Below are 14,205 nucleotides of genomic sequence, written 5' to 3'. Positions count from 1 at the left end.
GCTGGCCAATGAGGTGCGGGTAGGGATGCAAACTATGGCAGCCAGCCTAGAGGGGGTGCGTTCGTGCATGATGTAATCTGCAGATCAGGCAGCAGCCATGCAGGCACTAACATCCATCCTGCAAGGACTACAAGAAACTGTCAAGGAATTCACGACTGCAGTAAGGGAGTTGCCACAACACCTTGCACCCCAAATCTTCCACTGCATGCACACATGCAATCATGACCCCCTCAGGGCCGACCTGGCTGCCTACCATTGTGATGTGGCTGCTATTCGTAAGAATCAGCAGATCCTCCTTGCTGCATTACTGCCCTTAAGACCTTCATAGGTAGTAGTGACCGGGATGTCTGACTCCACGTCTTCTAACACTGAGATGTGTGTTGCCCCTTCACAACCACCACCATCAAGGACAGAGGAGGCAACACACACAGCAGAAGAAGAAGACATGGAACAGATCACATTCACATGGAAAAGTACCCGGAAGCACTAGTCCCTGCCACATGGCCAACTATTACCAAGGTCCTGCGTTTTGTAACATGCCAGTCTTACAACAACTCTACTCAATGACTGTTCTGCTAACCACTGTATATCTTGTCAGCCTGCCCAGTGCTTGTCTCTCTCTTACTCATTGGCAAATCCTGTCCCTGTGCACTGTCTGAAACATGACCCCAGCATGTCAAAAGCATTTCCCCTAACCCCTTGTGTAGGATCACAATGTAAGATGTCACTATAATGGACTCACAATCATGGACAATGTATATATAGCACTACAGCAAGTTTAAATAAATAGCACTTACACAACAAATCTGACTCTGGGTAATGTGACACATCAACTGTGCAGTAGATAACTGAAATGTGCATACTGTCAAATAACATAGCTTGTCAATACAACTGTCCTGAAGTTATGTAGTCATATAAATCTGCACTGTGGCCAGGATTGCATCATACTCTGCCCTTCCTGAGGGTAATATCTGATGAAGTGAGAAACCATACACCATCATGCTGTGTTGGACAGAATAATGCTTCCTCAAGGGATATATAAGTCATAAAATAGTGGCAGCAAAATGTTGTCACCATGCAATACTAACACATATAACAGTACACACAAATCGAAGTAAACACTCCAAAAACTGCATGAATGAAGGTGTCTGAGTTTACATCCAAATAGGTAATCATGCTGAACAGTGTCACAAATGATCTATGTGACTCAAGAAGACAATACTACAAGAGTGCTTACGACAACTCATCTTATAAAGGTGTCCTTGAACATCACACTGCAGTCAGACCTAAAACTGTTCCCCCAATACCAAGTCTGGAAGCACCGTTTGTGACTTACAAAACATACTTATCGACAAAAACACGTTGGGATCCATATTAACTGTGATTGGTGGTTGCAACAAATGGAGGAATCTTTGCAAGGTAGCTCTGGGGTAGCGGCCAATCTTACAGCTCAGTTGGGATTTGTTAGTAGCATAGGACATAAATGTAATAGAACAAAATTCATGTACACTAATGCCAAGGCCATAATCAAGTAGCATTTAACACATACTGTAAAGGGTTCACTATATATTTATTAAATGTTAATCACAGAAGAGGAAACTGAGGGAAAAGTCTTACCTACCCTAATCTACCCTGACTACTCATTACCCACAACTGTCCCCAACTAACCTAACCTAAACGTACTTATCACATGTAACGAAACGTTCTAAACATCAACCCCCCACCGCCCTTATGAGACGGGACACATGGAGGACAACAGATACTAACCTAAACACATACTATACTATCCTAAACAAATATATATATATATATATATATATATATATATTTATATATATATATATATATATATATTTGTTTTTTTTAATTAAACACACAAGAACCCCACCATAGCCCCGCATCCACCCACCCACACACTTAATAAGTATAAATAGAAAGAATCAGGACCCCCCACCCACTAACACTAACTAAGCTAACAGCCTATACTAACCTAACACTAAGCCCCCTAAGCCCACTAAGTATGAGAATAAGGAAAGAGGAGGGAGCGGAGGGAATCATGTCCATTGTCATCAAAGTCTAGAGGTTGGCCCTCCAGAGGGTCCGCTTTATGAACCGCACACGCCAGTTAATATGGTGAACATCCCGGCTCAGACTACTGATCTTCCTCAACAAACGGTCCATCTTACGTTCCATTGCCTGGAATGATGCAGGGTCAACTGTTGGAGCTGGGGCAGTCTGGGTACCGGCGGAGGAGGTTTGTGGGCGTGTAGAGCCAAGGCCTGTGGGCTGTCCTGAAGCTGTTGCAATGCTGGGGCCTGGAACAACAGCAGACGTTGGGACAACAGTCCCAGCAGTGGGTGGTGCCACCTGGGTGGAAGTGGTGGTTGTGCAGGTGGTGGCTGTGGTGGGCAAAGTAGGGCCACCCTGTGGGAAAGCCCTCCATGCTCCGGAGGCCCGTTCATGGCGGTATCTACGGGCCATCCTCCTGAACCCCGACTCTACCAGCAGGATATGTTGGTATCTCAAGGCCCGCCTCTGGAACTCACGGACCTGGATGGGTGTCATGTTTGCAGCTGTGAAGACAAAGGCAAATAATTTACATTAGGAACTGCATTGTCTGAAATGGCACAAGAAGTAAATCATACAATACATCTACTGTACTTATAACAGCTCATATCAACATACAGAGCATTGAATGTCCCTGAGGAAGTACATGGCAGGCCAGCCTACAAAGGTCACATCACACATAGCACATCTAAAACCTGCGAGATGGGTAATGTTGGAAAATGGGTTATTGGTAAGGGCAGGTAGGTACCTACACCTAGCAACAAGCCACTAACCTCCACCTAGGTACAGTTAGGTCTCAGTAAATTAATCCCAGCTCAACCCTTGGTAGCTTGGCAACGAGCGTCAAGGCTTAACTTAGGAGACAGTGTGTAAAGCATTCAAATATCACAAAACAGTAATTAAATAAAACACAGGAAACAGTTTAAAAATCCAAAACCAATTTATAAAAATAGTTTATATTTTTATCTTTAAAATGACACAAAAACGATTAAAATCGGTTCAGGGGAACCGGAGATATGAATTTTTAAAGTATTATTATTTTTCTAGCGCTTAGAAACAAAAAGCGCCAATCGGGTCATCTGGTTGCACCAGGACCGGGACAAAGTCGAAGTTTCAGGCCGACCGCGATGGAGCCCTGCTCGGCTACAAGTCGCGGGAGGCCTCGGTTGAAAAGTTACCTTCTGACTTAGTCTTTATTTTGAAGTTTTTTCTTCACAGGGACGAACCTGCCAGTTGAATCCGACCTCCTGGAGCCCTTGTCCGGATACGCGATGTGGGTTTCCTCGGTGGTGATTTCTACCTTCGGACTTAGTCGTTTTTTCGAGATGAAAATCCTTCGACCAGGGTAAACCTGGATCTTGATCCGACGTCCGTGGAGCCCTTCTCGGAGGTCCCGGTCAACTTTTTACGTTCGGACTTAGTCTCTTTTTCGGATGTTTTTCTTTACCGGGACGAACCACGAAGTCAGGCCGGGTCGCGGTTGAGGCAAGCCGGCTAGAATTTCCACAGCGGGTCGGTCCCTCTCTGGAGCTTTTTTACAAAATTTGACAAATCTTCTCCAAACTTCTGGGGCTTCACACAGATGTTCTTTTAAGGTTCTTTTGGGGTCCACAGCTCACCCCAAGGGTCCAGAAGTTCTGTGATGGTCCTTGGGGGGTGCGGACTTCAACTCCCAGAATGCACCTGGCGCAAACTCCTTTTTGGCCACTGGGCAGTGGTCAACTGGTCTCTTTTTTAGGAGTTGGTGCAGGGGACTCTGGATAGCAATTGTTCACCTGTAGCAAACAGGGAGTCCCTCCTTGAACCAGTTGAAGCCAGGCAAAGTCCTTCTTGTGGTGAAGCCCAAGTGTGCAGCTGGTGCAGTCCTTCTGAGTGCAGGGTCCAGGTGCAGGCCAGGGGTCCAGCAGGGCAGTCCTTCTTCTCCTTAAGTTCCTTCTTCTTGAAAGTTGGCGGGGATCTGAGGTGTGGGGGCAGGTCTGCCAGTTTTATTCTTGCTCCTGGGTGAAAAGCAGGGGGGCCCTGGTTCTCCAATCAGGTACAGGGTCGTCCCCCTGTGATGACCACTTCCTGGGAAGTGTGGCAAAAATCCATCCCAAAAGGCAACAGTCTCTAAAAATCCAACATGGCTGAATCTGATTTTTGGAGGTTACATCTGGCTGAGCCCACCCACTGGTGTGGCTAAAAATCATAAACACACCCCTCTCCTAATCTAATCAAGGGGGCACCTAGCTGTCTGGGGTTGCAGGATGTGGGGGTGTTGCTGAGTGCTCCAGATGTCCTTCTCTGCCTTTGAAGACCAGTTTGGCAGCCCTCCCCCTTCCTGCCTCACCATCTGCTGAGGGGAGATTCTCTCCCCCAAGCACATTCCTTTGTGTGAAGCCAGGCCACTTCACACCTCATCAAAGTAGCCTGGCAGAAGCTGCTGCAGGCTGGCCAATCAGAGCACAGCAGCAAAAACAATGCAGAGCTGAAATTGGCAACTTTTTAGGTAAAGTCTAAACTTTTTACCTGAACAAGTTATATTAAATCCAACAACTGGAAGTTGTGGGATTTATTACAACAATTAATTTGATACCAAATTCTTGGTATGTAACATTTAAGGAGACTTTAAAATTTAAAATAAAGTCTGCCCATTCTAGCCTATGAAGGCCATTTACTTCAATGAGGGAAAAACGAATTTGGCTGTTTTTACCTCACCAGGGCTTATAAATCTATTTTTATAAAGTCCCTGCTTATAGTTACATGGCACCCAGCCCTAGGGGCACATAGGGCACACCTTAGGGGTGACTTATATGTAAAAATAAGGTCGTTTAAGACTTTGGAAGTACCTTTAATTCCAAAGTCAAATTTGCATATAACTTTAATTTAAAAGCAGCCAGCAAGGCAGGCTTGCTTTTAAAATGACACTGGGCACCTCAGCAGTGCACCTAGGTGTGCACCACCTATGCTGTGGTCCCTAAACCTTCATGCCCTACCATATACTAGGGACTTATAGGTAGGTTAACTTAGCCAATTATAATTAGCCTAATTTGCATATCCATTTTACACAGAGCACAGGCCCTGGGGCTGGTTAGCAGTACCCAGGGTACAGCCAAGAGTCAGTAACCACCAGTACCTATCCAAAAAGAGTGGGGGTGATCAGGCAAAAAAGGAGGACTTTCCTACACTGCCCCCCCCCAGATGAAAGGTGATGGGTACTAACCTACACCCTGGTAGTCCTCATCAGCTAAGTGGAAAAACCTGGAAAGGCCATCTGCATTGGCATGGGCAGTCCCAGGTCTGTGCTCCACTGTGAAGTCCATCCCCTGTAGGGAAATGGACCACCTTAACAGTTTTGGGTTTTCCCCCCTCATCTGCATCAACCATCTGAGAGGTCTGTGGTCAGTTTGTACACGGAAGTGAGTGCCAAACAAGTAAGGCCTCAACTTCTTCAGGGACCAGACCACAGCAAAGGTCTCCCTCTCAATGGCACTCCATTTTTTCTCTCTGGGGAGTAGTCGCCTGCTGATGAAGGCAACTGGGTGATCATGGCCCTCTTCATTAACTTGTGCTAACACTGCCCCAATCCCTTCCTCTGAAGCATCTGTTTGCACTACAAACTCCTTGCTATAGTCAGGGGCCAGTAACACTGGTGCTGAACACATAGCCTGTTTTAGGGTGTCAAAAGCTTTCTGACACTCTGGGGTCCAAATGACCTTCTTGGGCTGTTTCTTGGAGGTAAGCTCAGTCAGAGGGGCCACTATGGTCCCAAAATTCTTAACAAACCTCCTGTAGTACCCAGTCAGGCCAAGAAAGGCCCTGACCTGAGTCTGGGTTTTTGGAGCCTCCCAATCCAGGATAGTCTGAATCTTGGGCTGGAGAGGTTGTACATGGCCTCCACCAACAAGGTGGCCCAGGTACACAACAGAGCTTTGCCCTATCTGGCACTTGCTTGCCTTGATAGTCAGGCCTGCTTGAAGCAGGGCCTGAAGCACTTCCTTCAGGTGGACCAGGTGGTCCTTCCAGGTGGAACTAAATACAGCTATATCATCCAGATAAGCTGCACTAAAAGATTCCAACCCAGATAGGACTCTGTTCACCAACCGTTGGAAGGTGGCAGGAGCATTTTTCATGCCAAAGGGCATCACCTTGAACTGAAAGTGGCCCTCTGGTGTGGAAAATGCTGACCTCTCCTTAGCTCTTGGACTTAAGGCAATCTGCCAATATCCTGACGTCAGATCAAATGTGCTCAGGAATTTGGCAGCCCCCAACCTGTCAATGAGCTCATCAGCTCTAGGTATGGGGTGAGCATCAGTCCTAGTGACTGCGTTTAGACCTCTGTAGTCCACACAGAATCTCAATTCTTTCTTCCCACCTTGGGGATTAGCTTTGGGCACCAGTACCACTGGACTGGACCAAGGACTATCAGAGGGCTCAATTACCTTGAGGTCCAACATCTTAGCCACTTCAGCTTTGATGTTGTCCTTGACCTGGTCAGACAGCCTGTACAGCTTGTTCTTGACAGGCAAGCTGTCACCAGTGTCAACATCATGGACACACCAATTGGTGAGTCCTGGGGTCAGGGAGAACAGACTAGCAAACTGTCCCAAAACTTGCTTACAGTCTTTTTGTTGCTGGTCTGTCAATTTGGGAGAGAGTACCACTCCCTCCACTGACCCATCTTTTGCCTTTGAGGACAGGAGGTCTGGCAGAGGTTCACCCTCCTCCTCCTTCCCTTCATCAGTGACCATTAGCATGGTCATGTCTGCCCTGTCCTGGTGGGGTTTCATCCTGTTAACATGCAGGATCCTGTGAGGATTCCTGGGAGTGCCAAGGTCCACCAAGTATGTGACCTCACCTTTTTTCTCCAGAATTGGATAGGGCCCAGTCCACTTGGCCTGTAGTGCCCTAGGAGCCATGGGCTCCAAAACCCACACCAGCTGTCCTGGGTGATACTCAGGCAGGGTAGCCTTTTGATCATGCCAGAGCTTCATGAGCTCCTGGCTGGCCTCCAGGTTTCTGCTTGCCTTCTTCATATACTCAGTCATGCGTGACCGCAGGCCCAGTACATAATCTAGCACATTCTCCTTGGATTCTTTGAGAGGCTTTTCCCAAGACTCTCTCACCAAGCACAATGGGCCTCTTACAGGGTGCCCAAACAGTAACTCAAAGGGGCTGAATCCAACCCCCTTCTGTGGCACCTCTCTGTAGGCAAACAGCAGGCATGGGAGGAGGACATCCCATCTCCTCCTGAGTTTGTCAGACAAACCCATGATCATGCCCTTCAGGGTCTTATTAAATCTTTCCACGAGACCATTGGTCTGTGGGTGGTCGGGGGTAGTGAACTTATAAGTAACACCACACTCATCCCACATGGCTTTCAGATAGGCTGACATAAAGTTTGTGTCCCTATCTGAGACCACCTCCTTTGGGAATCCCACTCTGGTGAACACACCAAGTAGGGCCCTAGCCACTGTGGGAGCAGTGACTGTCCGGAGGGGTATTGCCTCAGGGTACCTGGTGGCATGGTCCACTACCACCACAATGTACCTGTTACCTGAAGCAGTTGGTGGGTCTAGGGGACCAACAATGTCAATCCCCACCCGCTCAAAGGGAGTCCCAACCACTGGCAGTGGTATCAGGGGAGCCTTTGGTTTGCCTCCTGTCTTGCCACTGGCTTGACAGGTGACACAGGAGCTGCAAAACTCCCTGACTTTTTCTGACATTTGGGGCCAATAAAAATGGTTGACCAGCCTGTTCCAGGTCTTGGTCTGTCCCAAATGACCAGCTAAGGGGATATCATAGCTTAAGGTAAGGAGGAATTCTCTATACTTCTGGGGGACCACTACTCTCCTAGTAGCCCCTGGTTTGAGGGCCCTTGCCTCAGTGTAGAGAACTCCATCCTCCCAGTAAACCTTGTGGGACCCACTGGTATCCCCTTGTTCTTGCCTGGCAGCAGTCTGCCTCAGGCTCTCAAGAGTGGGACACTCTCTTTGTCCCTGGCACAAATCTTCTCTGGTGGGCCCACCTGCCCCTTGCAGTTCTGCCAAATCAGGCATAGTTTGCAAGGAAAGGGTCCCTCCCTCAGAGTTCAGATCCTCCCCCTCAGGGTTGAATTCTTCCTGACCCTCTGTACTTGTTGGGGCTGGCAATCCAGACCCAGTGCCCTTTCTCTTTTTCTTGGAGGCTTGGCCCATTGTTCCAGGGTCCAAGTGTCCAGCATTTCCCTGTTGTGCTGCCTGTGACCTGGTCACAGCACACACCCATTCAGGGAGGTCCAGCATCTGTGCATGGACCCTTCTCTCCACTTCTGACCATTCAGATGCTTCAAGATCATTTCCCAGCAGACACTCTACTGGGAGGGCAGGAGCTACAGCTACCTTTTTAGGGCCAGTCACACCTCCCCATTCCAGACTCACCATAGCCATGGGATGGAGTTTGGTTCTGGTATCTGCATAAGTCACCTGGTAGAAGACACCAAGTAAGACCTGCTCTGGAGAAACCAGCTTTTCTGTGACCATTGTCACATTGGCTCCTGTATCTCTCAGAGCTTCCACTTCAGTCCCATTGACTTTAGGCCTCTGCCTATAACTCTCCATGATGGGAGGTAAGGTGGCCATAGTTGCAATGTCCACCCCACCCACGGATACTAAGGTGACCTCAGTGTACCCTGATTCCACCCCTGGGCCAACTTCCACCCCCAACCCTACACTAGCAATCCCCTGGGATTGCCCACCAGTGGGGGGCTTCTTGGAGCAGATAGCATCTCCTCTTTTATGTCCAGGTTGATGACAATCAAAACACTTGCCGGCCTTAGCAAGCTCCTGAAACCTTCCTGCTTTAGCAGGATCAAAATTCTTTCCCTGATACCCTTTCCCTTTAAAAGTGAATTGGCTCGGGGCTCCCCCTCCCTGAGAAGTTTTTGGGGACTCTTGTGAGGACTCTTTGGGTTTTTTATCATCTTTCCCCTGGTTCTTCCCCTGAGAAGAACCATGTCCTCCCTTTTTCTGATCACCCCCTGGGGGTTTCTGGTTAACCCTAGTTCTTAACCAGTCATCTGCTGCCTCCCCCAGCTCTCTGGGGTTGGTCAACCTAGAGTCTACTAGATACTGGTGGAGCCTTTCTTGGACACAATTAGTCAGAAGGTGCTCCCTCATAATCAAATTGTACAGCCCCTCAAAGGTACTTACCCTGTTGCCCTGTATCCAGCCCGCCAGTGCCTTTACTGAAATGTCCACAAAGTCCACCCAGGACTGGGTGCTTGTCTTTTGGGTGTCCCTAAACTTGAGCCTATACTGCTCTGGGGTCAGACCAAACTTTTTAGTCAAGCAACTCTTCATACTGGGGTATGAGTCTGCATCCTCCCCACTCATGGTTAGGAGCCTATCCCTCCCAGAGTTGGGAACTAACTCCCAAAGAAGTGAACCCCAGTACTGAGGCTTGACTTTCCTCATCTGGAGGGCCCTCTCAAAGGCCCCCAGCCACTTATCTATGTCATCCCCCTCTACATAGGCAGGAACCACCCCTTTGGGTAATCTGGGGGCAAAACCCCCACCCAGGGACACCTCAGCCTCTTTATCGCTGCCACCATCTCTTTTCTCTTTGCTTGCCCACTTTTTCTTTTCTAGGGCCAGCTTCTCTGCTTCCAAAGCTATGTATGCTAGCTGGGCCTCCAGCTCTCTTTCTCTGATGGATGGGTTCTCTCCTCCTGAAGGGACCCCCTTCCTACCACTAGCTTTGGGCCTGCCCCTGGTGACTGTATCTACTGAGGACCGTTCTTCCTCTTCCTCACTTAGGCTCGGATGCCTTCCCTCCCCTGAGTGGTTAGAGTTAGCATCTTCCCCTTTTTCTTCCTCCTCTGGAGCTTCCTCTGTCTCTACCTCTTGGGCCTCAGCCCATGCTGTCAGGGATTTAATCAGGATTTGCTTCCTGAGATCAGTTGTTGCAGGCAACCCTCTCTCAATACACAACCCCCTAAGCTGGACTACTGTCAGTGTGGGTAGGCTAGCCAGATCAAGCTCCATGGTTCCCTAGTTTTGTGTCAACAAAAACTTTTTGCAAAAATTGGAAACAAGAATTTAGAAAAATTACAAAAATTCAATAATTGAAATTAATCCAAATTAATAATTAATAAAAAAATTACAAAATAAAAATACAAAAATTAAAAATTTTGCACTAAGACAATTTAAAGGATTTTTAATTTGTTTTACTTAAACTGTAATGTGATACTGAACACAAGTACAGGATCCCACCGCTGCCACCAAAAATGTTGGAAAATGGGTTATTGGTAAGGGCAGGTAGGTACCTACACCTAGCAACAAGCCACTAACCTCCACCTAGGTACAGTTAGGTCTCAGTAAATTAATCCCAGCTCAACCCTTGGTAGCTTGGCAACGAGCGTCAAGGCTTAACTTAGGAGTCAGTGTGTAAAGCATTCAAATATCACAAAACAGTAATTAAATAAAACACAGGAAACAGTTTAAAAATCCAAAACCAATTTATAAAAATAGTTTATATTTTTATCTTTAAAATGACACAAAAACGATTAAAATCGGTTCAGGGGAACCGGAGATATGAATTTTTAAAGTATTATTATTTTTCTAGCGCTTAGAAACAAAAAGCGCCAATCGGGTCATCTGGTTGCACCAGGACCGGGACAAAGTCAAAGTTTCAGGCCGACCGCGATGGAGCCCTGCTCGGCTACAAGTCGCGGGAGGCCTCGGTTGAAAAGTTACCTTCTGACTTAGTCTTTATTTTGAAGTTTTTTCTTCACCGGGACGAGCCTGCCAGTTGAATCCGACCTCCTGGAGCCCTTGTCCGGATACGCGATGTGGGTTACCTCGGTGGTGATTTCTACCTTCGGACTTAGTAGTTTTTTCGAGATGAAAATCCTTCGACTGGGGTAAACCTGGATCTTGATCCGACGTCCGTGGAGCCCTTCTCGGATACGATGGCTGGGAGGTCCCGGTAAATTTTTACGTTCGGACTTAGTCTCTTTTTCGGATGTTTTTCTTTACCGGGACGAACCACGAAGTCAGGCCGGGTCGCGGTTGAGGCAAGCCGGCTAGAATTTCCGCGGCGGGTCGGTCCCTCTCTGGAGCTTTTTTTACAAAATTTGTCAAATCTTCTCCAAACTTCTGGGGCTTCACCCAGATGTTCTTTTAAGGTTCTTTTGGGGTCCACAGCTCACCCCAAGGGTCCAGAAGTTCTGTGATGGTCCTTGGGGGGTGCGGACTTCAACTCCCAGAATGCACCTGGCGCAAACTCCTTTTTGGCCACTGGGCAGTGGTCAACTGGTCTCTTTTTTAGGAGTTGGTGCAGGGGACTCTGGATAGCAATTTTTCACCTGTAGCAAACAGGGAGTCCCTCCTTGAACCAGTTGAAGCCAGGCAAAGTCCTTCTTGTGGTGAAGCCCAAGTGTGCAGCTGGTGCAGTCCTTCTGAGTGCAGGGTCCAGGTGCAGGCCAGGGGTCCAGCAGGGCAGTCCTTCTTCTCCTTAAGTTCCTTCTTCTTGAAAGTTGGCGGGGATCTGAGGTGTGGGGGCAGGTCTGCCAGTTTTATTCTTGCTCCTGGGTGAAAAGCAGGGGGGCCCTGGTTCTCCAATCAGGTACAGGGTCGCCCCCCTGTGATGACCACTTCCTGGGAAGTGTGGCAAAAATCCATCCCAAAAGGCAACAGTCTCTAAAAATCCAACATGGCTGAATCTGATTTTTGGAGGTTACATCTGGCTGAGCCCACCCACTGGTGTGGCTAAAAATCATAAACACACCCCTCTCCTACCCTCTCCTAATCTAATCAAGGGGGCACCTAGCTGTCTGGGGTTGCAGGATGTGGGGGTGTTGCTGGGTGCTCCAGATGTCCTTCTCTGCCTTTGAAGACCAGTTTGGCAGCCCTCCCCCTTCCTGCCTCACCATCTGCTAAGGGGAGATTCTCTCCCCCAAGCACATTCCTTTGTGTGAAGCCAGGCCACTTCACACCTCATCAAAGTAGCCTGGCAGAAGCTGCTGCAGGCTGGCCAATCAGAGCACAGCAGCAAAAACAATGCAGAGCTGAAATTGGCAACTTTTTAGGTAAAGTCTAAACTTTTTACCTGAACAAGTTATATTAAATCCAACAACTGGAAGTTGTGGGATTTATTACAACAATTAATTTGATACCAAATTCTTGGTATGTGACATTTAAGGAGACTTTAAAATTTAAAATAAAGTCTGCCCATTCTAGCCTATGAAGGCCATTTACTTCAATGAGGGAAAAACGAATTTGGCTGTTTTTACCTCACCAGGGCTTATAAATCTATTTTTATAAAGTCCCTGCTTATAGTTACATGGCACCCAGCCCTAGGGGCACATAGGGCACACCTTAGGGGTGACTTATATGTAAAAATAAGGTAGTTTAAGACTTTGGAAGTACCTTTAATTCCAAAGTCGAATTTGCATATAACTTTAATTTAAAAGCAGCCAGCAAGGCAGGCTTGCTTTTAAAATGACACTGGGCACCTCAGCAGTGCACCTAGGTGTGCACCACCTGTGCTGTGGTCCCTAAACCTACATGCCCTACCATATACTAGGGACTTATAGGTAGGTTAACTTAGCCAATTATAATTAGCCTAATTTGCATATCCATTTTACACAGAGCACAGGCCCTGGGACTGGTTAGCAGTACCCAGGGCATAGCCAAGAGTCAGTAACCACCAGTACCTATCCAAAAAGAGTGGGGGTGAATTGCAAAAAAGGAGGACTTTCCTACAGGTAACATCTGAGTTCTGCCAGTTATCAGCTAACAATCATGCTGCACGTCCTCCGCCAATGCCTGGTCTACAGATGTCAGTGTACAGAATGCAAAACTAAAGCCACATGGTCTGCACCTGTAACTGGACTTGCCAGTATAGTACCCATGTGCCATACCTGAGTGTGTATACTAGGTTCCGACCAAACAGTCACTTATTTACATGTATGTGTAACATACAGGTAGCATCAGTCATAGGTACCCTATTCACAATCCCATGCCTGTGTTTGGGGGGGGAGTGGAGAAACAACGAACAATTCCAAACAACATGGACACCCAGGAGTGTATAGAAAACTCCACACATGTTTGGCTCTACACACACACCACAGGTAAGGTCTGTCAACAATTACGAGTCTGCAAACCCTTGACCAATCATAGCGCCACACATGTTAGGAAATGCAGAGCTTGGTACACATCATATACTTCCAGTAAGGCATGACTTACACCAGACACAGAGTTGCAAGAACACCCATGATCATGATTAGCATGCACACCTAGGCCATTGCACTCAAGTTCCACATACCTGTAGCACTACATGTGGAAGTACATGCTGCTAGGAAGTTCTACCTACAGTTTAATAAGTACTTTGGTGAATAGGGAAGCAGAAGTCTGTTGGAAAGCGATTTGCAGTACCAATCTGGGAGAATGTGGGTCTGACAGGCTGACTAAATCTGAGCTGAGTTCCAGTGCAACTCTTGTTGATACAAGTGTTATCCACATGACTCACCCCAGTTCTCATTGTGGGGCCTACAGGAATGACCTACAATCCCTAGATAATACAATCGGATAAGCATTGGCCAACTCAAAACTTTTGAGAAACTGAAATCCCACTCATGGAACAAGACAAATGATTGGCCAGCACATCACACCTTGCTATGTGTTAAACACACAGAAGTCCATCACACATCACCAGCAAACACAACACATAACAGACATATCAACACTTACTGGAGTGGTCGGGATCTTCAAATGTAGCCACCTCTCCCACAGTGTAGGGTTCTGGTCCACCTGTAAGGCATGGAAGGAAGAAATGTGCTCAGAATCTGTACACTGACCAACTATTTCAAAGACATATACAATGTGTAAGCTGAATAAGGAAATTACAGCCATTCAGACATGATGATACTGCATCTGATATACCATGGCCAACATGTCCATAGCATGGGTCTCCTGTGACAGTTACACACATATTTGAACACATGCAGTGGCCCTAACTATCATGTGGTGGGAAACATGCTCCATCATTATGATCAGAAATAATAATGGAGTGTAATCGTCTCATCATGTGCATCCAAGAGAGACATCCAAAGCCTGGTTACATGAGGACTGCATTACCAGTCAAACAGCCTATGTGGCCATGACACATTTATTACAC

This window comes from Pleurodeles waltl, chromosome 2_2 (assembly GCF_031143425.1).
Source record: "Pleurodeles waltl isolate 20211129_DDA chromosome 2_2, aPleWal1.hap1.20221129, whole genome shotgun sequence".
In the NCBI taxonomy this organism is placed as follows: Eukaryota; Metazoa; Chordata; class Amphibia; order Caudata; family Salamandridae; genus Pleurodeles; species Pleurodeles waltl.
This window is presented reverse-complemented; position numbering follows the sequence as displayed.